Source organism: Polistes canadensis, unplaced genomic scaffold (genome assembly GCF_001313835.1).
Source record: "Polistes canadensis isolate GaletaPanama2010 unplaced genomic scaffold, ASM131383v1 scaffold_45, whole genome shotgun sequence".
Lineage (NCBI taxonomy): Eukaryota > Metazoa > Arthropoda > Insecta > Hymenoptera > Vespidae > Polistes > Polistes canadensis.
Genome location: NW_014569592.1, coordinates 622,915 through 637,101, shown reverse-complemented (window position 1 = coordinate 637,101; position 14,187 = coordinate 622,915). Strand labels below are relative to the sequence as shown.

General features: G+C 30.3%; 1 protein-coding gene across 4 annotated transcripts in view; it reads left to right on the top strand.

The window, feature by feature from the left end:
* The window catches only part of LOC106785090 (tubulin polyglutamylase TTLL4-like), a 74,462-nt gene that overhangs the window by 27,031 nt on the left and 33,244 nt on the right, over positions 1 to 14,187 (top strand). Inside the window, exon 1 of one of the 4 annotated variants that reach the window (XM_014745251.1) lies at positions 11,574 to 11,594. The exons of the other annotated variants lie outside the window; for them this stretch is intronic. The gene's annotated coding sequence lies outside the window, so the exon portion shown is untranslated. Of the gene's footprint in view, positions 1 to 11,573; positions 11,595 to 14,187 lie in introns of those variants that run through there. 4 annotated transcript variants of the gene reach the window in all.

Below are 14,187 nucleotides of genomic sequence, written 5' to 3'. Positions count from 1 at the left end.
TATATATATATTAGTATATGTGTTAAATACGTGAGCAGTTTGGATCTGATTTGATTATGATGGCCGGATAAAACATCGCGACGTTAGGGCGCCGTTGAGCTTTCTCAGGGGCGTTTTCATGATTACTATCATAAGTTAGGCGGCCTACACCTTTTTGCTGTATCTTCATCACTTTTTTCTATCTTTTTAACTTTCATATATATATATATATATATATGTAAACTCAATTAAAAAATGTATAATTTATTTATCGTTCTTGTTGTTTTCTCCTTCTATTCAACAACCCTCGACACATTTGTGTTTTGTTTTTACTCGTTGATCAATTTGTTTGATTATATTCGTAGCTTTCCGATTATCCGGGTAACATAAAATCATGTTTGTGAGAGAGAAGGGTGGGTAACAGGGTGGGGAGAGGTGATTATGTTTATTCGAAGCTTTTATCATCTGTTGCCAAGTATCATATATATGTGTGTATGTGTTTGTTAATTATATGTTTATTGTGTTTTAAATGGAACTGTTAGAATTTATATTTTAATGATTGTTTTATCGGGTTTGTTTGTTTGTTGATATTTTTCTTATTGTTTATACGTATATTATTTGACGTTTATATGTTATGGTTAATATCTTTACCTTCTCTTTTACTCTTCTACTACATTTTGGGGTGTTTCGTATATATATATACATAGATAGTTTTATTTATAACATTTTACAAATATGTGTATATGTAAAATGTTTATATTTTTATAGAAATGTTTGAAAAATATATTACATCGTTAAGAATTGTCATTACGTATGATAATAGCTTATCGATGTAAAAATAATAATCATAAGTTAGTGCCTAAAAAAGATAGAATAAAAGCTTCGTTGGATTTTGTTTAAAAAATATAATTGCAAAATTGATATCCTGACTAGGTAAAGTTGCTGAAAACTAACGTAAAATATGTTGGAAAATGTAACGTTGTTGTAATATTGTTGCAAAATTTATTAATAAAGAACAGAGAAACATAAAGCCGTTGTAAGTAGTCGTTTACATGTAAAGGGTTGTTCAAAATGGAGCGTAGAAAAATTACATCTACCTTGTAACGGGCTAGCAGCAGTAGGAAAGTCTTCCCGTTTACATCGATTTTCAAGCAACTACTACAGAGATATATATATATATATATATATATATATATATATAAAATAACCTTTAAGACGATAATCAAATATTTAAGATATTATTTTTATATATTTCACCCTCTTGGTTTACATGTATCTGCAAAGGAAAAAAAAACATATAAAGTTGTATAGTACAAAAAATGCATATACATACATATATATATATTTCTTTTGTAAAAATAATTCATACGAACGGATCGATAATTAAAATGCATATATTTAAATAATTATCAAATCCTTTTATAATATATGATATAATAATAATAATAATTATGTTAAAACCTTTCAAAGAAAGAATCGATGAGATCAATGATAGAATTTATAATATATAAATAATAATAATAATAAATAATGTGTGCGAGTGAAATATTTATCACGCGAGATACGTGTGTGTTTATTTGAAATAAAATATACTCCTAGATTGTGATATTATCAATAATGCATACATTTAAATTATTTATATATAAAATTCATTATTTAATATTTTAAAATATTTACATTATATAAAACGTACGATAAATTGGTTTAAAAGATTTATTATATTCGGAATCAAAGAAAAAAAGTCAGTCAGGTGTTGTATGTCATTAAAAACGTTCAATTCGTGGACAATAGAAGGTGAACGAATCGTGAAAGTGTCATAGAATCATAGAATAAGGTTGTATTCGTGAGAATATCAATTGAAACTATTACAATTGGATTTCTTCCCTCGGTTGTATTAAAAACCATTTGGCCCGAAGGGAAAACCCTCGAAGGGGGGGATACGATACTATACTTAAAATATTCATAGGACTTCGTAAAGACCTTTTTTTTTTTCTTTTTTATTACGATCAATAAAAATTTTTCTTAACGATAAAAAAATAAAATAAAAAATATGATCTTTTCTTATAAAATATCAAAAACCTACATTCGTATAACGATACGCGTGTTTTTATTTATATATTACGTTTAGTTCCTATAAACACTCTCTTAATATTATAATCAATATTTTTATATAAACATAATATATTATATATTAGAAATATTAAATATATAAAATCTAGTAATTTGAAAAAAAATAAATAAGTAAATAAAACAATGTGTTTGTGAGAATTAAATTTTTATCGAAACATAAATATTTCACGGAACATTAATTCGACTTTAAGAAAAACAAAAAAAACAAGATTAAATATTAACATATATTATAGTAAAAAAAAAAAATTGATTTTTAATTCTCAATGATCTTGTGTAACTATTATTTTAAATTAACGAAAGCTTATATTTTTATAGAACACGTCGCGGAACCTTTTTCTCATCTCTTTCTATTCACACATACACATACACATACACAAAGATATATATATATATATATACAGATAGACGAACATAATATAAACGTTATCTATATCATATTAAAATCGATAATGAAACAGTGCCAAGTTGAAACTCTTGCATTATTCTGTTATCCGTGGTTGCAAGCTCGCCAAGACCGTGCCGGGACAAGCGTTGAGCGACAAGCACGAACAGGTTTGACGTCAAATCGAAAAGCTTTTGAACATTTCTCGAGAATATAGATTTATATATTGAATATAATATAGAGAGAGAAAGCTTTGGTAAAGGGGTAAAGATATTTAGGGTATATTATATTACATATATATGACACACCTGTGCAAGGAAAGATAGTCCACAGGTCGAGAAACGTGGTGTTCATACACCAGGAGCTTATCAACCTAAGCCAGCTTTCGTATTATCGATCCTATTCTTTCCTAAGCTTTAACCTTACATCATTTTATATCACTGACAATTATTATCAATGATTTAAACATTTTATTTTATATATATATATTGTTTTTTTTTTTCTTAGCGTGTTTTATTAATGAAGATTTTTATTTTATTGTGTGATAACAAAGATAATTGATTTTGTAATTAGATCGTTAGTGTTCCATCTAATTTCGTTAAAAATAAATTCATTATTACTGATGTTTAACGTAGATTAAGGGAGAGGGATTATTATAAGTCGATGATGAAGATTAAATATAGGGATATAGGTTTGTGAAAGCTTTTTAATGCTTGGGCATGTCTGTCTCCGACAAAAATGACAGCACTCCGTCAATGCGTGGTCTTATTACTGGGATAGTATAATGTATTAGGAAGATTAGATGTTTCGTAGTATTATGATTCCTTTAGTTTTTAGATACCTCGTAGAGATGTAACGTTGTGTGTGTGTATATAAAAAAAGATTTATTTTTCTTTTATTTATAAATAATTAGGTAACAATACGATATTATTATCATCGTCAAGTATTTGTTTTAATATTTGTATTTTTGTTCTTAACGTATAATATTTGATGTGTAATTCGGTTGTAAGGGTTGAGAAAATGGATATAGGGATACACTATGGTGAATTTGTATTAGACAAAGAATATTTTTAACATTCGTATCGACGATGTTTTGTATAAGATATTTTTACTAGGAATACAGGAAACAAAGTAAGGGTGTTCTATCTAACGTATGTACACATAGTTTGCTTATAAATGATTAAAACATTCGATAGATTCGTATCCCAACATCTCTTATGCGTTCCTGCCTTTTCTAAGGAAAATAGGATAGAGATAGAAAGAAGTTAGAAAATGTTAACACACCTGTTATAACCAATTCTTTTTTTTTCCTCATCTTTTATTTAGACGAATATTTTAATTAAGTTAAACACTGATCTAATTCATTGATACGTGTATATATAATTTATTTTACAAACAATTACTTTCTCTTTAACACGTAATAAATTATATGTAGAATTATATATTCTTTCATATTTTAGAATTTAATCATTAAACAAAATTATATATAGAAATTGTATTATTAATGTAAACCAATATTATGATTACGTTCATTACTTTACATAGAAATATTATACACATTGTATATTTAAAATAAAATACAAATATTTATACAATATATCTAATATCTGAAAATATTAATTAACCCTTCTTTGCATGATGATGGAAATTTCAATCATAATATTTAGTCAACAAAAAAAGGTACTCAAAACCCTTGTACTGTATGTTTGTTGTTGCTGGCAACTTCAAAAAAAAAAAAAAAAAAAAAAACAAAACGCACTTGTCAAAAAATAGCACTAGGATTTTTTTAAATATTTTTCCTTTATTCTAGACCATAAATTACATCACCCAGATTTATTTAAAAAAAAAAAAAAAAAATTATGCAAAGAAGGGTTAATTAAAGATAATACACGTATATTATATTACATAGAAATATAATATAAGTCAAAACTAATATAAAAATAAATTATTTATAACCAGAGTTCTCGAAAATGTTACTACGCAAAATCAAAGTTTCATTAAATAAATCGTTTCAATCGTAATTAGAAAATAAAAAATATTGACTATTAGATCTTTAAAAAATTGAATAAATTTATATCGGAATTAGGGGCGTCGACCGACAGGCGCCGCGACGTCCTATCAGGAGAACACGTATGAGTTAGGTTTGTATCGGGCTCGAATGCCAATAATAAAACATAACGAACAAAAAGCAGAGAACTCGGTGCAACATTTACGTACTGAAATGTATTGGTTTATAATCGATGTATTGCAATATTTATATATATATATATAGTGCGAGTTAGATTTTTTTTTTTTTAGTCTTCTTCTTCTTCTTTCGAAAACATTCGAAGGGGGACGGAGGAATTTCTTCGTTGAATTTTCTTATCGAACATTCAATATACATACATATATATATATTATTTCATAATAAACAAAGGGGGGGTTGAGAAAAGCTCGAGGTGTCTTTCAGGAAGCTTTCAATAAGACGAAGCATTCAGGCGGTTGCTTGCGAACAGCCCCCGTTAGCAGGCTAGTAGAATGCAACATTTGGTAATACATTTTCATCCTCCATGATCAAGGCCGTGGACCGAACAAGCGCGGGCGTCGCGACGCTCTATTCGGAGAGTAGAATAGAAAGAGGATTCGTGGAATAATTCAAGCGTCGTTTTCGTCTTCTTCTTTTTCTTCTTCTTCTTCTTCTTCTTATTATTATTATTATTATTATTATTCCATCACCAAGCGTAAATTTAACTTACAGTCAAAGTTTGAGAATTTGGTTTAAACGTTATCGTATAGAAAAGTAAATTTTCAATATGGAACCCAATGGGCGGAGCTAATAATTTGTTTAGCCAATGATCAACTTACTAATATGAGATCCAATCAAATTATATTCTTAATCGTTGATAATATCGAAACCCCGGGAAAATTTGAAAATTATCGATCAACTAATTTTTTATTCGTTGGACACTTTTTCTTAGGGGGGGGTTTCTTTTTTTTTTTTGTTTTATTTTTTCTAAAAAAAGTTTATACATCTATAATCTTAAAGATACAATCTATAAACAATATCATTGTTTTAAGATTTTGCGCGAATCTCGTATTTAAATATTAAACTATAAGATATATAGAACAAATATAATTAAAAATAATATAATATATTAAAAAATGTATTAATACAATTGTTTAAAAATATTCGATTGGTTTTGAAAAAGAAAAAAAAGATGATCATTTTTCGAAAAAATAAATTACAAATCGTAGAAAAAAATTGATGAGTCGCTTGTTACGATGAACGTTTTTAAATGACTATAATTTGTTACTTTTTCAGTTTGATATCAATTAAAATTCCTTCGAATTTATAAAAAGCGTTGAGAAAAAGATTAAAAAATCGTATTTTTCTGTCTCTCTCTCTCTCTCTCTTTTCTGAAATTTTTCAAAGAAAAATATTTCTCGGAATTCGTATAATACAGATACTTTGAGTGATCGTTTCTCAAGAATGATGATACAAGTTTACGAGGGGGGGTTGAGAGGGGGGAGGGAGAGTAAAAGCGAGATGACGGAGAAAGGGAATTACGTTCTTATATGTATTTGTGTGTCGCTTATAGACGAACAGGTGGAAGTTTCTCGTCTCCTTTAAAATGACTCTCGAGACTATGCGTAATTACGTTCGAAGAAAAGAATTTGCTTTTCTTTCGATTCTCTACTCGTATAATAATACTCACCTATCCATAACCAAAGCTTTTAACATTCTTCAAAAGTCAACATATTTTTCTTTTCTTTTTTACTTTTTTTTCTTTTTACATTTTCTTTCCTTATTTATTTTCTTTCAACGCGTATAAGCAACCCCAGTCATATTTTATTTACGATAATACGTAATTTAACTAATTAATATAAATAACAAAACAAAATGGGTTAATTATTTATGTATATTTATAATCGATATTAAATATATTAGGGTTAACCAAAAGTTCGTGCGTTTTTTTTGTTTTGTTTTATTATTATTAAAGTATTTCCAAAGTATAAATTTTACAAAAAAACAATTCATTATACAGTTAGAAAGTAAAATTTTAATGCAATAATTATCCACGAACTTTTGTTCCAATCTAATATGATTTTGATATTGACAATTATTTTTATTGAAAATTATGATTTAATAAAATCAGTATTAATGAGATCAATGATTTTACAAGCTGAGATACACTCGTTCGAATAATTATTAATACACTTGCAATCTTATCAATCGATTATAATTATACTTGTTGTGTGTGTGTGCATGTGTTTTTTTTTAAAAGAGAAGATTAAAAAAAAAAGAAACGAAATCGAATTTGTTATAAGATTGTTCAAACGATTGTTCGTGGAACTTGGTGGATACCATTTATGGATTAAAACTATGTAATACATAGAACATAAATTGTGTATACTTACAATGTAACACAGAGTTCGTATCCTTGCGGTCCCTTACGAAGGGACAGATAACACGAATGCTCGTATCCTTAATTGGATGTAGTTATGCAGAAGAGTAGTCAAGTAAAACACTGATACGCAACTTGATACACTATACTACTACTACTACTACTACTACTTTTGCACTAACTACCACCAATTACCACTATTTCCCCCCTGCTTCACCCCCATTGTTTCTCGAACATCGAGAAGAAGAAAGAAACTGCCGTCTGTTTCATTTTCTACGAAAATTGAAAGAAAATCTGTGGATAGAAAGAGATGAAGATAAATGACGATTAGCAAAAAAATTAACAAAAAACAAACACACGTATTGGAAGTTCGATCATCATTTATGGGATTAGATTTATGGGAATGGGGGTAGGGGAAGGGGGAGAGGGGAAATATATCGCTTGATTGATAATTAAATGGCGATTAATTTAAGAAACACCAAAAAAATGGAAACACAATTATTTACTAAAGGTATAATTATATGTGGTACGAGATATCATTTTTATTTCTTTAGATTAGATTTATGTTGGGTGGAGGGAGGGGGGAAGGTGTATATTCTCATCGTGATGTTGATTGACCGGTAATTATATAATTGTTGATTTAACCCATAAAAACATTACCTTTTTAAGGGATAATTGTAAGAGTACCCGAGGTATAAATTTATTATTTCTTCGGATTATAGAGATTTATATAGGGGTATGTTTTCAACGTTGACGTTGATTGATTGATTGTTAATTATTTAATCATTGATTTATCCGATAAAAACATTATTTATTTTTTTTTCTTTTTTTTTTATAGAAAATTACTTTAAGAATAATTGTAATACCAGTTACAATTTTTTATTTCTAAGAATTAGATCTATTTGACATGTTTAATTGATCGATAATTAATTAATAATTAACCCTTCTTTGCATGATGATGGAAATTTCAATCATAATATTTAGTCAACAAAAAAAGGTAATCAAAACCCTTGTACTGTATATTTGTATTTGCTGGCAACTTTTTAAGCGACTATTGCGTACAACAAAACGCAGTTGTCAAAAAATATAGCACTAGGATTTTTTTAAATATTTTCCCTTTAATCTAGAGCATTAATTACATCACCCTGATTTATTTTAAAAGAAAAGAAAAAAATCATGCAAAGGAGGGTTAAGCTATGAATTATTATTATTTTTTGTTTTTCTCATAAAAGATATAAAACAAAATCTGATATATCACACATTCTATATATATATAAAAATAATTTTATTATTAATAATAATTTGATATTTTTAGACGATTAAAATAACAGACTCATGATATTAATACATATTACCGAAATTGGATAATGCCAAGAATTCGCATGATCGCATTTGGTATACGTCAGAAATATTAATGTATACAAATATTCGATGTTTTTTACCGACATATTTGGTATACGAATCTTGACATTATCCAATTTCGGTCTTTCGCAATAACATACCCATATTAAATGAATATACTTGGAATTTTCAATGAAACCGATAACAACAAAAAATGGTAATTATTTTTAACGAAAGTGTTTAACAAAAATAAAAATTATCGAGAAAAAAAATTAAGTATTATACCAATGAAAGAAAAGAAAAGAAACGGGGATTTTTCCATTCTCGGGGATAACCGCTAGGTTGAAACAAAATCGTGAGAAATGAACTCGTTGATGGTGATGTGATGGTGGTGTTGGTTGGTTGATGGTTATGGTATTGGTGTTGGTGTTGGAGGAAACTACGAACCCGACACATTTATGCAACCGCGCGTAAACGCGAGAAAAAGAGAGATAAATAAGTGAGAAAGAGGGTTAAGAAAGAAAGAAAGAGAGAGATAGAGAGATGGAAGAATAAGAGGAACGTGTCCGAGAAAAGCGCATCGTTCATCAAAGGATCCCGACACACACCGCTGCAAATTGCAGTGAAATTGCTACGAAATTCGTTACGTCCATCCTCGCCGTTACTTTCATCCTCTTCTCTTTATTATTCTTATTCTTATTCTTATTCTTATTCTCCTTTTATAACATCTCAACTTTTCTTTATCTTTTCTGCATAAAAGAAATTCCCCGTGTTGGTTTATTTTCTTTTTTTGTTTTGTTTCAACCCCTCCGACATCTTAAAGTATGAAATCGTACGAAAAAGAAAAAAAAGAAAAAAATATAAAAAAGACAATATTTTTTTCTTAAGATTTGTTTAGATTTGTATTATAGAAATATAATGGTAACACGACGTTTGTAATTTAATTTCGTAATATTTAAATTGAAAACAACACATATTATTGTCATTTCTTTTCCCGAAATATATATATTATGACGAAATTATATTATATATAATCGTATAAGAGAAGACAAATTTTGAATGAATTATTTCAATTTCAATCTGAAATAATAATAATATAAATGAATCGGAATTATTGATACAACAAAATATGAACCACAAATGATAGTATTTATTAACATGTAAGGAACGTATTTAGTGTCAGACGAAATTGGCGTTATGGCGTTTTAATAATATTCCGAAAAATATCATTAACTTGACGTTCAAACAATATAAATATGTACGTAAGTATAAACATTGTATGTGTATAACGTGCACGAAGAAAAAAAAAAAAAAAAAAAAGAAAAGAAAAAGATAAAAAAACAACATATATATGTAATACTTATTTAAGTCCTTCGGGCTGGCACGATTTTAACTTTTATAATAATCATTTCAACGTATGCATATTACATACGTATAATATATGTACATATACAAAAATGCATATATATATATATATATAATACTCATTACACATTTCTTCGGACACGAAACGTAGAAAATTATATCCACCGGGTAGGATCTTTATTTTGTTGCGTTATTCCCAGTTACGGAGACGCGTTTCTTTCAATTAAAGCCCGAACGACGTAATTACACACGGCACACCATGAAGAAACACCATCGAAAAGTTTGGTTTAACGCTTGTACCAATACCGGAAAGCAACCATACCATACCAATACTACGGAAAAATCGGTGATGGTTGCTCACGCAACCAGGAATCCCTTCATGTTCTTGATTTTTTTTTGTTTTTTTGTTTTTCCTGACCGAGTGGGGTGGGGATAGGTGTTTCGTTTTAATTTCGATTATTTATTATTCCTTTTTTTTTTTATTACTTTAAAGTTTTCTTTTTATATATATATATATATGAGACGAGTAACGTTACGAGGTATTATAAATATAGTTTCGGACAGGTGTGCCGGGCGTGCACAACGTACCGTCGTAAATATAAAATTGATATCGGTTATAATTTCGGGTCGTTACAGTCCAGTTCCAGGAGAGAAGATACCGCATTATTATAAGTTCGTGATTACAGGCTCCAACAATGCGCGAGAGAGTATGATGGTGGTGGCACTTTCAAAGTCGTTCGACAACAAATTTATTTGGAAAGAAAAGAAAAGAAAAGAAAAAATATGATTTTCTTTTATCTACTTCCCTATGTTAATAACAGAATTTATCCTACACGCACTAGAAGAAAGTGTCTCCTAACGTGAAACATTCAATTATGAATTATAATCATTTTTTAGTAGTACGTGTGTGTGTGTGTGTGTGTATATACATAGGTGTATATATAAAGTAACGTTTAGCAGAAACGTTGTCAAGTTTGTAAGATAATTGTATTAGTTACTTGAATCATTTTAAAATACTTCTTTTTTATTTTTAATATAACAGATCATTTTCGAACGTGTGAGAAACATTTTATTCACAATTTTTTTAATCATTTATAATGATCCAATATTATAAGGTAAATGATTGTTAGATTTGTTGGATAATTATATGATGATAACATATACGAGAATGATTTTTTATGAATATTATTCGAATTATTATATTTATTTAATAATATAAAAGAGAACATGTTTGGTATGAAACTTCTGATGTAAGTTTGTAAGTAAGATTTTGTTTCTTTTTTTCTTTCGAAATAATTTAAATCAAACGGGAGTGGTGGGAGGGAGGAGGGTGGTTTGTTAATAAAACTCTTCTTCCTCCTTTACCTTTTTATTTCATTTCATATAATCGTTTCATTAAAAAAAGTATAGTACCTCTAAAGAACATAATTCTCCTTAGTAGTAGTAGTAGTAAAAAAGAAGATAAAAAATGTACGATCAGAAGGGTTCGTAAATCCTGAAAAGATAATTTATGCGTAAACGATATCCGGCTAAAGTAGGATGAAATTTCAAGGGAGGAAAGGAAGAAATATTAAGAAGAGAAAGAAAGAAAAAAGACAGACAGAGAGAAGAAAGAGGTGTAAAAAGAAGAAGAAGAAGAAGAAGAAGAAGAAAAATAAGAAAAGTTGGAGACTTGGGTTTGCGATGACCTCCGGCCGTTCACATTTCTTATTTATTTATTTATTTATTTATTTATACACCCGCCCCCGCGCGTCCTTTACGTTTTTATATTCCTTGCAAGAATCCTCCCCGAAGCAGGTAAAATTCGCATAAATGTACATTACTATAATTCGCGATGTTTCTTTTCAGTTGCGAAGATATCGATTCGCCATCGAGATTACGATTCTTATGTTAAATACGTACCTGCGTAAGAAATCATTCTCTGAAAGGAATAAGTAAGAATGAAATAACAAAAAATAATAAAAAGAGAGAGAGAGAGAATATTCAAAAACGTAACGAGGAGAGATACACAGGTAAGATAATTTTGTTCTCGGATACGCGACAAAGAAAAAAAAAAAAAAAAGAAAAACACGTGAAGATTTGTTAAATGATTTTAAATTACACATTTTCTCTATGCCCCCCCAACCCCTTCTTGTACGTCCTCGAATTTCATTTTTGTTAGAAATAAACTTAACCAAGATTGTTGTGACAAGTGTCTTTTAAACTACATAGAACATCAACCAACCAATGCTTATCTTCCTTTACAATGAAAGAGAGAGAGAGAGAGAATGAGAGGGAAGGGGGAAAAATGAAAAAACGAACGAATACGATTATCGTAAACATTTCGCGAATGAAAAAGCGACTATTTGCAGCTGCAACGCGCGATGCGCTTCTTCGAGGTCGTGCGCAAAGAAGAACTCCTACGAAATAAATATATGTATATGTGTGTACCTACGTAAAATAAATACGTATATATATATGTATATTATAACTCTTATAGATTTTTAATTTTATATAATAATTTTTGTTTTTTTTTAAAGCATGTGTCACAAGATGTATTTAATATTAAACGTTTATATTATTTTGTCATATATATATTACAATATATACATATATATATATATTTTTTGTTTTGTGACTTAATTAACTTTGATGAACTTTTCTTTTCTTTTTTCTTTTTTTTAATTATTTCACGCGTCAAAGGTTTATCAAAAGAAATTTTAGAAATATATATCTTGGAATAAAAGAAGAAGAAGAAGAAGAAAAATTATTTAAAGTAAATGAATGATTTCACGAGTTCGAGATTTCTAGCATAAATTTATTTATATATAATACTTATTACATAAATTACGTTTCTCACAATAGAAAGGTACAACTCATGTTACCTTCCTAAGTGCCAACGAATACGTTAATCTTTTTTAACACGCGAACACCACGCGAGCGAACCTTACTGCTAATTGCAACGAATCTTCCGTGACTTTAGCAAAATACCGAGACACCATCCTTACATATGTTAATATTTGTCGCAACGAATTATGCGATCGAAAAAGAAAAGGAAACAACAAACGAAAAAGAGAAAGAAAGAGAGAGTGATGAGAGAACCAAAATTAATCACGCGAAATCAATGATAATAAACTGAATTTTAAAAACGCGTTAAAAAAAGAAGAAGAAGAAGAAAAAAAACAGATTCTAATTTTAATACTCAAGGTAACTAGAAACCCCTACAACGTTGGTTGGTTGGTTGCATAGTTCGATTTATTTCTTTAACACAAATTTACATAGAAAATTGCAAGATGTTACCCCATCACCACTACATTCACTTCCTAACGTATACACATCTTAAACAAACATGGTCTATCATTTTTGCATATAAATATTACAAAAAAAAAAAAAAAAGAAAAAAACAATCAAATATACTCCGACAATAAACATTGTTAAATAAAAACATTTAAAATAAACGCTTGTGCATAAAGATTACAAAAGATATGTTCTCTCTCACATCAATCATCGAAAAAAAACAATTTAGAAACGATATTATAACATTTTAGCAGATAAGAGATAGAAATCTACAAGATAGAAATAGAAAAGGAGTTAAAAGAAGTGGAGAGGAGTGAAGAGGAAGAAAGTGTCGGGGACACGCACTTAGAAAAGGCGCGTGTGTTCGTCCGTCCGTCCGTCCGTTTGCCGCCGTTGACGACGTGTGCGTGACGCGGAGGCAAAACTCAGTTCTTCTTCTTCTATGTATATATATATATATGTGTGTGTATGTATGTGTGCGTGGCGTGCGCGAAGAGCGTGGCGGCATCCACAGCGCACTGCTTCCACTTTTTGCCGATGCCTTTGCTCCCCCCTCTCACCTCCCCCCCCTAACCTCCCAGCCCTCCACGTCTTTTACCATAGATACCCGACCCTTCGCCCCCCTGGGGCTGGGCCCTCACTCGTGCTCGCGCGCGCGCGAGCAAGCAAGTAAGAGAGGAGTTCACCACCCCAGGGTCCAACCAATCCTTCCCTTCGTCCCCCACCCTTCTTCTCCTCTTCTTCTTCTTCTTCTTCTTCTCATCGTTCATCTCCTCCTCTCCCGCTGCCAGTCCTCTCTCTCTCTCTCTCTCTCTCACTCCTCCTCCTACGAATGGTCGTACTGTGGGCCTCTGACTCTCGGACGCGCGCACCTGCCGCCGGTTCCCACACTCGTTGCCCTCACGCCGGACGTGACGTCACGCCGGCACACCAAGCATTACGCTATACTACCTCTCTCTCTCTTTCTCTTTCTTTCTTTCTTTCTTTCTTTATCGAACGGCAACGGCGGCGGCTCGTGTTCCACATCCACGCGTCCAACCCGTGCCTTCTTCTTCTTCTTCTTCCTTCTTGCTCGTTTGCTTGCTTGCTCGTTTGCTTGCTTGCTTGCTTGCTCGCTTGGTGGAACTACTCGACGAGACGATGTCGTCGTCGTCTTGCACGTGGAAGAACGACCTTTAAATGCGTCCTCCCGCCAAATCCGCCTTCTTCTTGTTCTTTTTCTTTTTCTTATTCTTATTCTTGGCCCAAATGACTTTTCTTTCAATTCACACGCGCGCGAATAAGACAATTCCGTTGGTATTTTAATTGAAGTTTTGTCGAATTAATAAT